This window comes from Canis aureus, chromosome 28 (assembly GCF_053574225.1).
Source record: "Canis aureus isolate CA01 chromosome 28, VMU_Caureus_v.1.0, whole genome shotgun sequence".
Taxonomy (NCBI): Eukaryota; Metazoa; Chordata; class Mammalia; order Carnivora; family Canidae; genus Canis; species Canis aureus.
Window position 1 is genome coordinate 20,132,761 of NC_135638.1, and position 14,472 is coordinate 20,147,232.

Here is a 14,472-nt window from a genome sequence, read left to right on the forward strand (position 1 = left end):
AACTTCCAATTTGCTGACTCACTTTATCCTCCAATTCAGGAAAACCTCCCCATATATCCTACAACCCTTTCTCTGATACTGATCCATTTATCAGGCTATTTAGTTCAGGGATGCCAATTACTTTTATGTTGGAAATCTGATTCTATAGTTATCATATCCAAATTCCTTTCATCCCTCTGTATTTTTCTTTGAGTTCATAGTGTATATACCTCACTCCCTTCTTAGCTAGCAATAAAAGTTGCAGTCATAGCTGCCTACAATGAATATTTATTAAACTCCTATTATAAACCTAAGCATTGTACCAGATGTTCCACTGTTGTGCCAGCTGTGTGATCTTGGACACATTTTTCACCTCTCCATATCAAAGTCTAAGTCCAAAGAATGCTGTCCAGTCACCTGGACACCTTGTTGCCTCAGCCCAATGAGACCCTTATTGAAATTGTAGCTATAGAACTTTAAGATAAGAACTTTGTATTATTTTAAGCCACTAAGTTTGTGGTGATTTATTTGTTATGGTAGTTACAGAAAATGAATACAAACTTTGGTACCATCAGTGGGGTGCTGCTGCAGCAAATACCTATAAATGTGGTAGTGCCTTTGGATTTGGGCAATGGGCAGAGGCTTGGAGAATTTTGAGGACCATGACAGGAAAGTCTGAATGGCCTTGCACAGATCCTTAGTAGAAATTTAGATGCTAATGGCTCTGCTAGTGAGGACTTAGGGGGGAGTGAGGAACATGGAAGAGAAAGCGTAAATAAGGAATAAAGAACTTGTTATGGGAAACTAGAGGAAAGAGAATCCATGTTATACAGTGGCAGAAAGCTTAGTGGAATTGTGTCTTGCATTTACATGGAAAGTACAACCGTTAAGTGATGACACTGGGCAATGGTGAGATTTCCAAGGAAGGTGTTGAAGGTGTGACTTGGTTTCTCTGCTTAGAGCAAAGTGTAAGAAGTATGAAATAAATGAAGGAAGAAAAATCAACAAAAACCAGGACCTGATGATTTGGAAAATTCTCAGCTTATCCAGATTGCTAACAATGTTTAAATTCAGAGATTCACCATCAGGAAAACATGCCATAGAGGAAAAGCTGAAGGTATGACTGAACAACATATTAATAACCCCTTAGAAAGACCAAATATTTGAGGCTTCTGGGTGGCTCAGTGTTTGAGTGTCTATCTTTCATTCAAGGCATGATCCCGGGGTCCTGGCATCGAGCCCTGCATCAGGCCCCCCACAGGGAGCCTGCTTCTCCGTCTGTCTATGTCTCTGCCTCTCTTTGTGTCTCTCATGAATAAATAAATAAAATCTTAAAAAAAAAAAGAAAGAAAGAAAGAAAGAAAGAAAGAAAGAAAGAAAGAAAGACCAAACATTTGGAATATTGGGTCACAAAAAATATCATTGTAGATGAAGGTGGGGCTGATAGATCCCATCAGCCAACTCAATAGAGGCCAAAAATAAACATGGGTTATCTGAGAATGATTTTGGAACAATCCTTTTGTCGATAGAGTGAATTACCATGACTTACACGGAAGACCCACAAGGTTCCTGGGAATCTAATACCAGCAGAAACACCTCTAGCTCTGTCTGAAAGGTTCAGAGAGATTATAAAATGAAAGAAGCCTATTGGCGCTCCAAAATTCAGTAAACAGGCTGCTAGAGCTACTTGGCTCCAAGCATGCATGCTGACCCAGAGAACAAAGGAATGAGCCACAGATTATTCCCAGGTCCTGAAACCAAGTGGAATTTACCAAACTGGATTTTGAAGTTGCTTGAAATCAGTGATTCCCTTTCCCCTCCTTTTCTCCTTTTTTTGAGTAAGACTGTCTGTAATTGTTATGCTACACCTCTCCTACCATGGTATCTTTAGTTTCATAGGTCTGCAGATGCAGAGAAATTGTGCCTCAGGATGGATTACACCCAGAGGTTCACCCATCCCTTAGTTAGATGATTTAGATAAGGAGATTGGGAACCTTTGAGCTGATGAGATTTAAGTGAGATTTTGGACTTTGAATTGAGGCTGTCGTGTACTGAGGCATTGGGGACCTGGGCAGGGTGAGTGCATCCTGCCTGTGGGGCAGACATGGAACTTTGGGAGCTGGAAGGTAGACTGCGGTAGGTCAAATTACCCACCTCCACCCACGTTGTCCACCACACCTTGGACATCCCTGGAACCCGTGACAATGTCATGTGGCGTGGCAACAGAGATGGATGTAAGTAAGGTTGGTAAAAGTTGGTTTTGAGATGAGAAAAGAGATTGTCTGGATAGGTGCAATCTAATCACATGAGTCTTACAAAGTGGAAGAAAGGTTAGAGAACATGAGAATGGAAAAAACTAGATCTGCATTCCTGACTTTCGGAATGGTGGATAAGGCCCTGAGCCATGGGATGCAGGCAGCCCATAGATGCTGGAATAAGCAGGGGAAGAGTCCTGTCTCTGAACCTCCAGAAAGAAATGTAGTCGTGACAACCTTTTGATGTAGGACTGCAAGACCTGTATCAGACTTCTGACCTATGGAAGGTCAAGATACCCCATCAGTGTTGCTTTGAACCACCAAGTTGGTGGTAATTTGTTACAGTGGTGGGAAAAGAATACATTCAGTATGGATCAGGACACCTGGAAGACTTATTAAAATACAGATTCTCAGTGGGGAGTCTGGGTGGCTCAGTCAGTTGAGCATCTGACTCTTGATTTTAGCTCAGGTCATGATCTCAGGGTTGTGAAATCAAACTATGTGTCGGGCTCTGTGCTCAGCCCAGAGTCTGCTTGGGATTCTCACTCTCCCTCTCCCTCTGTTCCCCCACCCCACCCCCCAAACAAATAAATAATCTTAAAAAAAAAAAAATTCTTGGGCCTCATCCCTCAGAGTTTCTGATTCAACAGGGCCCGAGAATTCTAACTAGTTCCCAGGAGATGCTGCTGCCACTGGACTAGAAACCATACTTACAACCTCGGCTTTCTTTCATTGAAGCCCTAAACTGCCCCAGGTGGTTCAGCTTCTAAAGTGTCCCATTTGATTTATTTGACCATTCTTTGTATCCTTTGAGTTGAGAAAGTGAAGTGAAGTGAAAAGACGACTTGAAAGTATAGGTATAATGAAGCAATTATCACCCTAAGCATGCACACAGCAGTGTGTAAGAGTCACTTGCATTCCCTGCAACATGTGTTTGGGGACAGGCCTGTAACAGAGACATCAGTAGTGGCTCATTCAAGAGTGTAATTAGAGATAACAACATCTGTCTGTGTTATGCTTTTCATAGTGCAGAGCTGGGTCCAGTGGCCCCATCACTCAGCATGGCAGTAATCCTTGGCATGGAGCTAAATGGAACAGTGACTTCAGAATGACAACATTGATCTTGATTTTAAACTGAGCTCAGGAATTACTGTATTCTCAGGTTTCACTGCATGTCTGGTATTGCACATATTCTTCAGGCTTTCTTGCTGTAAGCGGACCTTTTAAAACTCAAAAATAGTTCTATATGCTGAGTGGAGCCTCTGACCCAATGCCAGGCACAACAGCAGGTGACTAAACAGTTTTCTTATTGTCCTTAGGCTTCCCCAGCTTCACTGTAGCTTGAGAAGAATAGACAATTGTACTCTGTATTAATTTTCAAAGCACATTTACATCTTTCATCTTACCCTGTCACAAATTTTAATGACAAAGCCAAGGAGAGTATCCAGGTTTCCTGAACCCTAGCCCCATGTTCTGTCCTCCTCATGCCACTAGAAGTCTCTAGATCAATGCTCAGAATGCTTGCCCATCTGCAGAGGAGACATAGCTAGAGGGAGAGATAGCCAGAGAAAGAAGGAGACAGTGGCACAGAGAGGGGGAGACAGAGAGAGAGAGAGAGAGAGACCAGAGACAGAGAAAGAAAGAACAAGAGGAGTAAAGGAGTGGAAGGAAATGAAAAACAGAGAAAGATAAGGACAAGAAGAAAAGAGAGAGAAAGAAGAAAAGAAAGAGACCCTGAAAGTCTTAAAGGACAATTGGGAGCCATAACCTTCCATGTCAGTGAACAAGAATAATAGTCTTGTTCTCTTGGAATGAAAATCCCAAGCCGGATAGAAGCGTAGAGTGTCCCAGAGTGGTTGGCATTATGGATTGCAGTTGTCATCTCCTTTCTGTCCCCTTGTGACAGCACCTTGGCTCAAAGTTGCTCCCTCCACCCCCTTGTCTCCCTGGCCGACAGACTCTGAGACAGCCATATCTGCAGCTTACTTTGCACCATCCACTAGCCATACTCGGGGATATGGTGGGGCCAGGATGGGCTAGGAAATGACACAGACATGCAGACCCTCTCTAGGCTCTCAGGAGTCCCACGAAGTCCCCAGAGTTATTTTCAATAACACCAGATGGAGACACAAGAGAACAGAAACTGGGAAAATAACCCTTCCCATTCATTTTCAGTGTCGTCTTGACTATTATAGGATTTAGATCATGAAACCTTTCCAGGGAAATGTGGGTCACTGTACACTACTTGAGTGGTGAAATATTTTTCAGAACGTAAATGGAGGCATAAGACCAATTATGTAAGTGTGCTATAACACACTTGTCACTATGATCGGGGTGGGGAATGAGGAGGGAATGGCTAAGTAAAATGCCTGTTGGGTTTTATTGGATGAGTTGTGATTTGTTTTGACTCTTAGCATCCAGAACCATCTCTCTTTGTTCAAGGATCTCTTATTCCTCATCTTCACTTTTCCTATTTTCTCTACCCACAAAAGTCTCTCTTGCGGTCATCTAGCCCGTGGCACAGCAGCTGGCACATTGTAGGCACATAATAAGTAAGTAAGTAAGGGAATGCACAAGACAGGGAGGATCTGCCCTTAGGAAAGGCCAGAGCAGAGGATGCTTGACCCTTCACTGGTGGAACCTGAGAGTCATGGATAAGACATGTGATTATACTCCATGACTTTCAGATGCCTCAAAACCCTAAAATTCTGGGGCACTTGGTTGGTTCAGTTGGGTAAGCCTCTGGCTCTTGATTTCAGCTGAGGCCATGATCTCAGAGTCATGGAATCAAGCCCTGCATCAGGCTCCCCAATCAGCAAAGAGTCTGCTTAGGATTCTCTCCCTCTGCCCCTCTTCCGGCTTGTACTTGCTTATGAATGCTCTTTCTCTCTCTTAAAATAAATAAATAAGTCTTGAAAAAAAACCTCTAAAATTCTATAATGCTGATGTATTTGGAAAATTTTAGGAACACTAATATCTGTATCCAAAAGACCATTTGTTAAAGATTTATGGTAAATTTATCACAAGTGTATAAACAGTACTATTGTTTGTCTTTAACATAGTTCCAAAATTTTTATTTTATTTGCTTATATTCTATTTTGATAACAGAACTGGAAACCATAATCTGTGATGACTCTTCCTATTGTCATACCTTACTTCACAAAATTGAAAAGGCACATTCTTAGAATTCCAAAAGAAAGTTGACTACTTCAAATGGAACCAATATCAGTAAAACATCAATTGCCTCTGCCCAATGTATGTGGTGAAAATGATTAAAACGTGGGTCTTTCCACAATATCATCTATCAATTCATAAGCTCTGGGGAGCATATATAGCTTAATAAATGGCTTCCTGTGGTGATAATATTTGGTTATAAGAAAAAGGAAAAAAGCCTGAGGTCTTACAGGTGAAGAAAAAAGAAAAAGATGAAAGGGGGAAAATATAATATAAGTATGAAATATAAAGAAAATTTGAGAAATATTTGACTTCTAACAACTATCATAGCTTTGTGGAAAGCATAATAGAAATATTCAGTGTCACCAATCTTTTCAAGATTTTCCAGGTTCCATGCTCTTGAGTAGGAGAAAGAACTAGGAGCTGGATAAGAAGAAGAGTGTAGCACACTGCAGAAACTTAATGAACACTAAAGCAAAAACTATCCAGGCTCTTCTAGAAATTTTCATATCTATCTTACTTCCTGGGAGGCTGAAGGCCAGAACCTGTGCAGAAATATTACATGTGTTTTGGAAGGGAAGTTAAAAGAAATAACATTCCACATCACAAATTCCATAAATTCAAACTTTAGCCAGTTATTGCAGAGGTAACCTTCTTTGATACTTGGAAGCACTTTGTATCAACTCATCCATGATTTGTTGATCACAAATGGAGAGTGTGTCTTTAAAAGTATGGATAAAGTTATCATCACCTGAACCCACTGATCAATTTCCATCTCACTGAAAGTGAGAGGATAAGACATTATTCCCCCAATGTCATGCATTATGAATACATTGCATCATTATCAAGTATCTTACCAAAAAGTTTGAACCCAAATTTAATCAAGACTCTGGATCTAACGTAGCAGTTTATAGGAAATAAAAGGATATGAGCTGGTTAAATGATACCATGAAGAAGCCAGTAGAGGCATCCAGAATGTGGAAACTTCTAAATACTCCTGAGCCGTCTTTCAACACATCAGTGGCATGGGAGGAAAAATAGCATGTATGTGTGTGTTGATAGGGGAGAAGCTGTTGAAGATTATAAGATAGTAGGGAAACAGAGCAAACAAATGCAACATGTGGACCTAATTTGGATCCTCCTGAAAACAACCAGCTGTAAACAAACATAGGGAGAATGGTTAGGGAAAATTAATATATTAGGTATTCTTAAGGAATTATTGTTTCATTCTCTCAAGTGTGATATTAGCCATAATTGTATAAAAAACTGAATTTAATTTTTAGAAAGATATGCTGAACTATTTAGGGATAATATCACCTTTGAAATGCTTCAGTGGGTTTATTCCCATTGTGATTAAGTCAGTTTGAGCTGAGTTTTCTTAACTATGCGTGAATGCTTATGATAGTTATCTAGAAGAGAGAGAAAAACTGACAATTCATTAGAGCGAAGAGAGAATTTCTGGAATAATGTCCCTGAATGAGCAAGTGTACTCTAGTACAAGCCTGGCTACACAGGGTGGCTCACGGACCCATGCCAGCCTACAGAATTTGTTACTGATCCTTGACAAGATAAGTACAGAAGTTGAGAGTACACTTTTTGAAACCTTTATCACAATATGCCAGAGTAGTTTTGTGCACATTAATAATTTTAAAATTTAGCAAAAAAAAAAAAAAAAGATGAGTTTCTGTTACTTATAATAGAAAGATTCATAACTGACATGATATTTGTTATTTTATCACTACTCTTTCCAGGGGTTCTTGACTTGGGTCCTTGGATGTGCCTCAGGAAGTCTGTGAAACTGCTGCAGTTGTAGGCCAAATGGGATCGCACACAAATACCTGCTCACAAACACATCCATGCACGTCATACATGTGTGCGAACCTCCATCAATAGCTTTCACCAGATGCTGGTAGAGGTCCATGACCCACAGAATGTGGACGAACCCTTGCCCCAGAGTTGCCTGCAAGTCATCCTCCCCACTCTGCTTAGGGTTGCCTGTGTAGACACTTTCTTCTCCCTCTAGATTTTCAGATTTTAAACCTTTCAAATGCAAATTCCTGGCTCTATGTATATGTGCGGGCCCCATGATCTATAGTCATTAAAGTCTCAATGTCTTTGGTTGTTCTCCTCATCAGTCTGCCAAAAGGGAGCTCTTAAAAACACTACAAGGAAGCTAAGCTTCCCTCGTGATGGACAAGCTCCCTTACACCGTAGCTGGGTGAGGGGCAGGGCTGTCTGGAGCTTTCTAAAGCCTCAGGCACCGAGCATTCAATACTTGCCCATCTCAGTTCTACCAGGTTGGCAGGCTCCATTTGAACAATCCTTTTTGGCTTAGCTACTCACCACACGATTAACTGTTTAAACAAATTCCAGAAAGCACATCAATTATTACTAATGAATTCCAAATCAAATCATCCAGAACTACAAAGGGCCGCCAGATGTTCCAGGCAAGGAGAAAAGAGGGGGTGGGAGGCGTGGGGAGAGGGAGGATTCTTTCCCACCGCTCTATTAACTTGGATCTGAAAGCTATAATTTATCAGGCACCTGACATAAAGAGGCATCACACACACATTTAAAAATATTTCTTGGAGATTGTTCTAACATAAATTTCATGTGGAGTATTACTATCTATTGGTATTAGCCCTATCAAAAACTTTCGGACCTCTTTTACATCTATATCTCCTTTAATCCTTACAGTATCTGAGTGAGGGAGCAAAGGCTGTGACTATTTCCCATTTTTTCCAGATGAGTCACGTAAGGTAAAGTAAAACACGTAAGTTTCTTTTTTTTAAGAATAGTAGGACTATATTTAGGAACCAGATGTCCTGAGATTATTATTGAATACTGCCATTTCCAAACAGCCAGCGAGCTAATAAAAACTTTCTAAGGAAGAAACTCACCAGGGCTCATGTGAAATGTGCACAGTAGGTTTTAAGATATGTATCTGAATGGGATTTACCACGGTAAGGAAACCAACCTGCAGTGATGAGCCTGAGGTTCAAAGTGAGAAAGTGGGGACACTCATGGGCAATTGAACGTCCCCAGTGGCTGGGGCCCCTGGGTAAAGGGATAAGGAGCAGAGGATCGCAGGCACCAGGATGCCACCAGGAAAGACATAAGAAAGTTTTCCATAATGTATCTAGAGGCATCTCATCAGTGGTCAAGTACATAGGACTAGGCCTCTAAGCAACTTGACTTCCCACTAGAAGCTGGTTCCATTATCAAGCCAACTGAGAGATTCTCACTGGACTTGTGTCTAAAATAAAACTCTTCCAAATTTTATTTTATCCCAAATGCTGTGGGATCAGCATTACATAAAATATGGATGACGTATGAGATGGTTGATAGACTTGGGAGTGAGAAATAGGGAATCATGGTGGGGAGACCAGGAAGGAACCTGAAAAAACATGGTTCAACTTGTTCATCTCTCAGGTGATGGACTGAGCAGAGAGGGTACACATTTCACAGGGCATGGGCCTTCGTTTTAGATACAGAAGTGATCACGTGCTAATGAATTATTTTTCTTGCTTGTCCTCATTTTTTATGCTCATTTTGAATATTTATATATCTTCAGTGGACTTTAAATATTTAAAATTTGTGGTCTCAAAATGTTGAATGAATAAAAATTCAGTGTTAGTTTTTGTCAGTCTTGCTACATATTTCTTCAAATAACCAAATTTTCTTTAAAGGTAGATCCCTAAATTTTTAAAAATAAGAACATTTGTTAACTACCCAAAAAGGGCCCAAAGTTACAGCCTCACAGGGGAAAGGTCTTAGTGGCTTACACTTTGCTTCTGCTGTGTAAGGACTGCAGAATCAGGCTGAATTTTTGTGAGCACATTTCATTCTGCATTCCATCTCTACAATACATTTGATTTATAAACTCTAAAAATAAGACATACTTTAGAGAAAGATGTGGGCTTGGTCAGAGTGAAAGTAATGGAATAAACAAACTCTTGCAATCACTAGCATTCCAAAATTATTTTCCAGGGTGATCATCAAGCCAAGAACTACAAAAGCCATTTTCTGTAATTTGCACCGTATGAACCAATGCAAAAAAAGGAAAAGCCCTACTTACTGACTCAAGGACACATTTGTTTGTTTGTTAATTCCAAGATCTAACCAAACACTTTTAGAAAAAACGAGGGAGGTGATAGAACAGTTAGAACCACATCTTGCTTCTTTCTCGTCTCTTCTTTACTGGATTTTAAGTGAACTTTTATTAAAAGTTACATACATAACATGCACATTAAAAATTTTAAGCTTTTAACTTTTCAGTTATTGTCTTGAAATTTAAGAAGTGACGAATGAAAGCACCAAAATCACACCTCCTGGATCATCAGTCTTGCATTTGACACCTACTTTCCAATAGAGAGGTCATTCAACAGATATTTATTGAGTGCCAGACATGTACCAGGAGCTGGATTACAAAGATGAGAAAAGGACAGTCTCTGCCTCATAGGAGGTCCCAGTCCTGGACAGGAGACAGGCAAAAGGACAGGATAGATCCATATCCTGGAAATAATAGTAATCACAGCTAACATTTATGAAATGCTTACTGAGGACATGGCTGTGGGCTAATAATGTACTTGGGCTGAGATAGCATGGGAAGGGGCAGGAGTAATTAAGAAGATAGAACATCTGTTACATAGGAAAACAGCTGTCCACTGTCCACAAAAGAAGAACGAACGAATGAACAAAAGAAAGAAAGAAAGAAAAGAAAAAGAAAAAAGAAGGAAGGAAAGGAAAGGAAAGGAAAGGAAAGGAAAGGAAAGGAAAGGAAAGGAAAGGAAAGGAAAGGAAAGGAAAGGAAAGGAAAGGAAAGGAAAGGAAAGGAAAGGAAAGGAAAATAGAAAGCGGGACCCCTGGGTGGCTCAGTGGTTGAGCATCTGCCTTCATCTCACGTCATGATCCCGGGGCCCTGGAATCGAGTCCCACATTGGGCTCCCCCCAGGGAGCCTGACTCTCCCTCTGCCTATGTCTCTGCCTCTCTCTCTGTGTCTCTCATGAATAAATAAAATCTTTTTTTAAAAAAGGAAAGGAAGGAAGAAAAGGGTGATATATATATATATATATATGACAGATGAAATGTAATGTGATATAGAACAGAGACAAATATCAGACTAATTGAAAGCCACCTTATTTCCATTGCCTCCCCAAACCTAAAACAACAGGTAGGGATCCCTGGGTGGCCCAGCGGTTTGGCGCCTGCCTTTGGCCCAGGGCGCGATCCTGGAGACCCGGGATCGAATCCCACGTCGGGCTCCCGGTGCATGGAGCCTGCTTCTCCCTCTGCCTATGTCTCTGCCTCTCTCTCTCTCTCTGTGACTATCATAAATAAAAATAAAATAAAATAAAACAACAGGCATTTCTGAGCCTCACTCAGCTTCACCCCCACCCAGGCAATCAAAGAAGTGAAGGTCTGGGATGGACACAAAATGTGGCTAGTTAAACCAAACAGCTGAGAATTTAATGACCTTTTTATCTCCACTGCAAAATGTTCCAAATCAAACTGGCTCTGGCATCACAGGGGATGTTGAAACAGTCTTATCAAAAGATGTGGCTTTCAGATCTACAGAACTGGCTTTTAAATCCTGCTAAGCCCCCTGAGAGGCTGGCTGCAGGATCCTGGAAAAATTTTCCAATTGAGTCTCAGGGTCTCCCTCTGTGGAACTGAACTGAGAACATCCAGCTTCCAGGGCCGCGGTGGAGATTAAATGAGAGATTAATTACGGACTGCACCCAGCACATGACACTCAAGATCGGTAGCTGTTATTATTGTCATCACTCAGTCACTCGCTAGTCTTCAGATGACAGCCCAAAACCTTGACACCTAGGGCTCAGATTCAGATTCCTGAATTCACTGCATGTGTATGTGCGTGCGTGCGCCCTGGGCATGAAGCACAAGAGAAGGAAAACAATGAGTCAGTCTATACCAGAGCTTCTCAACCTTGGCACGACTGGCATTTTGGACTGGATAATTCTTTCTTGTGAAGACTGTCCTGAGCACCATAGAGTAGTTAGCAGTAGCCAGCCCTACCCTCCACCCACTGGATGCCAGTACCACCACCTCCCCACCACAGTCTTGACAGCCAACCATGTTTGCAGACATTGCCAAATGTCCCCCGGGGGGAGGTGGGGGCAACATTACCTCCAGTTGAGAACCATAGCTCTATACATTGGCCTTTTACTCCTTTTGTTGCCAACCACATAAATCATGGTGATGGAAATGGTACTCAGCCTGCCTAGGTCAATGTCGCATTAAAGGTTTCCAACATCTGTAGAAGAAACAATGACTTGCTTTGAAGGACAGACCTTGCCCTCATATGTGATCTGCAGGCTTTCCCTCACACTCTTAGCAGCTCAATGCTTTTGGTTTCTTGAGACCAAAATACTCCTGGAATAGCCTCACACTCTAGGCTTTTTGACCCAGCCATCAGTCCGCTCCTGTTTCTGCATTTGTGCACAGTGACATTGTGACATTCTCATCCCGCTCACCTCTTTGGGTGTCTTTTAGCATTTTTCCCAAGCAGACACACTCGTGACTCTCCCTTCTTCCTCAGATGTCTCTGCTCCCCACCCCCACCCCAGCTGAAAGAGCCTCCCACATCCTTCCTGCCTGGTCACCCCATCTCTTCCTTATAGATCCTTTTCCAAGCCCTACTCCACAGGGACATCTTTCCTAACTCTCTGTCTAGCAATCTCTCTTCCCCCAGCCACTTTCCCATGACCACATCCACTCAACCCTCCATGAAACAGATTCTGCAAAGGGCATCGTTTGATAATATGCCTATTAGAGTAACAGGCAATTTCATTAAACACAAGGAAACAGTTGCTGCTTTCTGCCCCTTTGTGGAGCTGCATTTGCATAATGGTGGTGTTATAGTTGTCTCTGATATTTATCTTGGTCAAACATTGGCTTGTTCTAGGTCTATCGATATTTCAGAAATTAATGCCTATCCATTAGATGATTGGCTATTTATAAAATCCATTTACTATGAGACATGAACCACACAGTCAAACCCATGCCCTCGGGCAGTTTGCTGTCAACCTGTTCTTTGCCAATTTTGCTCTCTGCTTTGGTCCAAATTGATTTTGTTTTCCAAACTCCTCCCTTCTCTTCTGGCATTTAGTTCTCCAGTTTATAACAGTTTCTTATAGACCTCAATTCTTGCTATGAAGTTATAAGTCATTTTTAATGAGGGAAAAAGACTTAAAGGAATAGGAAGTAACTAAAGGGATGGAAGTGGGTGGGGGAAATGAAGGCTTTGGGGGAATAAGCTGTATCTCATGTTCATGACTCACTTATATTAAAACATATTAACATTTTTAGGTTTATTAATGCATTTCATTGAGCCAACAACATCTTCAAAGACTACTTAACATACTTTCAGGAAGAAGTTTGGACACATCCTGTGCTTAATGAATACAGTCACAAAAAAAAAAAAAAAAAAGGAAAAAAATAAACCTTACTCAATATAATTAGCCTGGCCTTTTCTTCTGTGCTAAAATATAGAACATGCCACTAAGCTTTTTTTTTTTTTTTTTTTAATTCCCTCATGAGCAAATTTTGGTACCTGGTTTTCATTAAGGTAGTATGTGATGATGCATCTATGAATCATCCAGCTTGTTCACCCATTTTCCTGATGACAAGATTGAGCAGTCCATGGGTCCTTTTTATTGAGTCCTTAGTCTTAGCACTCCTAAAGCCACATTCTTATTCTGTGTGTCCTCCATCATCGATCCCATTCATTAGTGGACATTCGTACAGTTTTTCACTGAAGGTTGTACACTGTACCCCTACACGTGCTTATTTTTGTCAACATCTTTTTTATTCGCACAGATAAAAATTTAAGACTCACATGGTTGTCCTTGTCTTGAGAAAGTTTAGTTCTGCACATGGCAGTTCATCTTCCTGTCATACAGCTTTATAGAATTCTGGAGTATAAACCAACCTGAAAACCACCTTTTAGGAACTATTAACAGGGCAAAAATTTAGTTGAGGACTACCTCAATCTTACTTTATGTCTACTAATGTCTATTTGAATTGGGTTTAAATCCTGGTTCCACCATTTTTTAGCTATGTGATTTGGAGTAAGTTATTTAATGCCTTTATGTCTTGTTTTTTTCTTCTATGACATATATTTCATAAGGTTATGATTATTTGATGAGTTAATACTTGTAAAAAAGCACTTAAAACAATGTCTAGCACATAGTAGGGACTCAGAAAATATTAGTGTGGCTATTATCTGGGATTGTGATCACAGAAGAGCATCTCTTAGAGTAGTGTCAAGGTAAAGATATAATGGGGGCTCTTGGGTGGCTCAGCTGGTTGAGCTCAGGCCTTTAAGCTCAGGCCCTGATCTTAGGGTCCTGGGATCGACCCCGACATTGGGCTCCTTGCTCAGCAGAGAGTCTACTTCTCCTTCTCCCTCTGCTCACCTCCCCCTCACTCATTCTCTCTCCCTCAAATAAATTTTTTAAATATTTTTTTTAAAAGGTAAAGATATGAGTCAGGTTGCTGACTGTCATTATCCCCCAAAGTTAGAAAGTACCAATTATGAATGGTTCCATGAAGCCATAATCATCACATTTTAAAGTGAATTAAAGTAACCCAATTAAAATATGGGTGAAGAACTTAAATAGACATTTCTCCAAGGAGGATATACAAATGGCCAATATGCACATGAAAAGATGTTCAAAATAATTAGTCATTAGGGAAATGCAAATCACCACCACAATGAGATATCACTTCACACTCACTAGATTGTGAAGGAATCTTTAAAAAGAAAAAAAAGAAGGAAAGAAAATAACAAGTATTAGTGAGGATGTGGAGAAACTGAGTCATGGTGATACATAAATGTTACAGTCTCTATGGAAAACACATTAGCCGTTCCTCAAAAAGTTAAACATAGGGACACCTGGGTGATGCAGTCGGTTAAGCCTCCACTCTTTGTTTTGGCTCAGGTCATGATCTCAGGGCCATGAGATCAAGCCCTGTGTAGTACTCTGAGCTCAGCCAAAAGTCTGCTTAAGACTCTCTCTCCCTCTCCCCCTGCCCTTT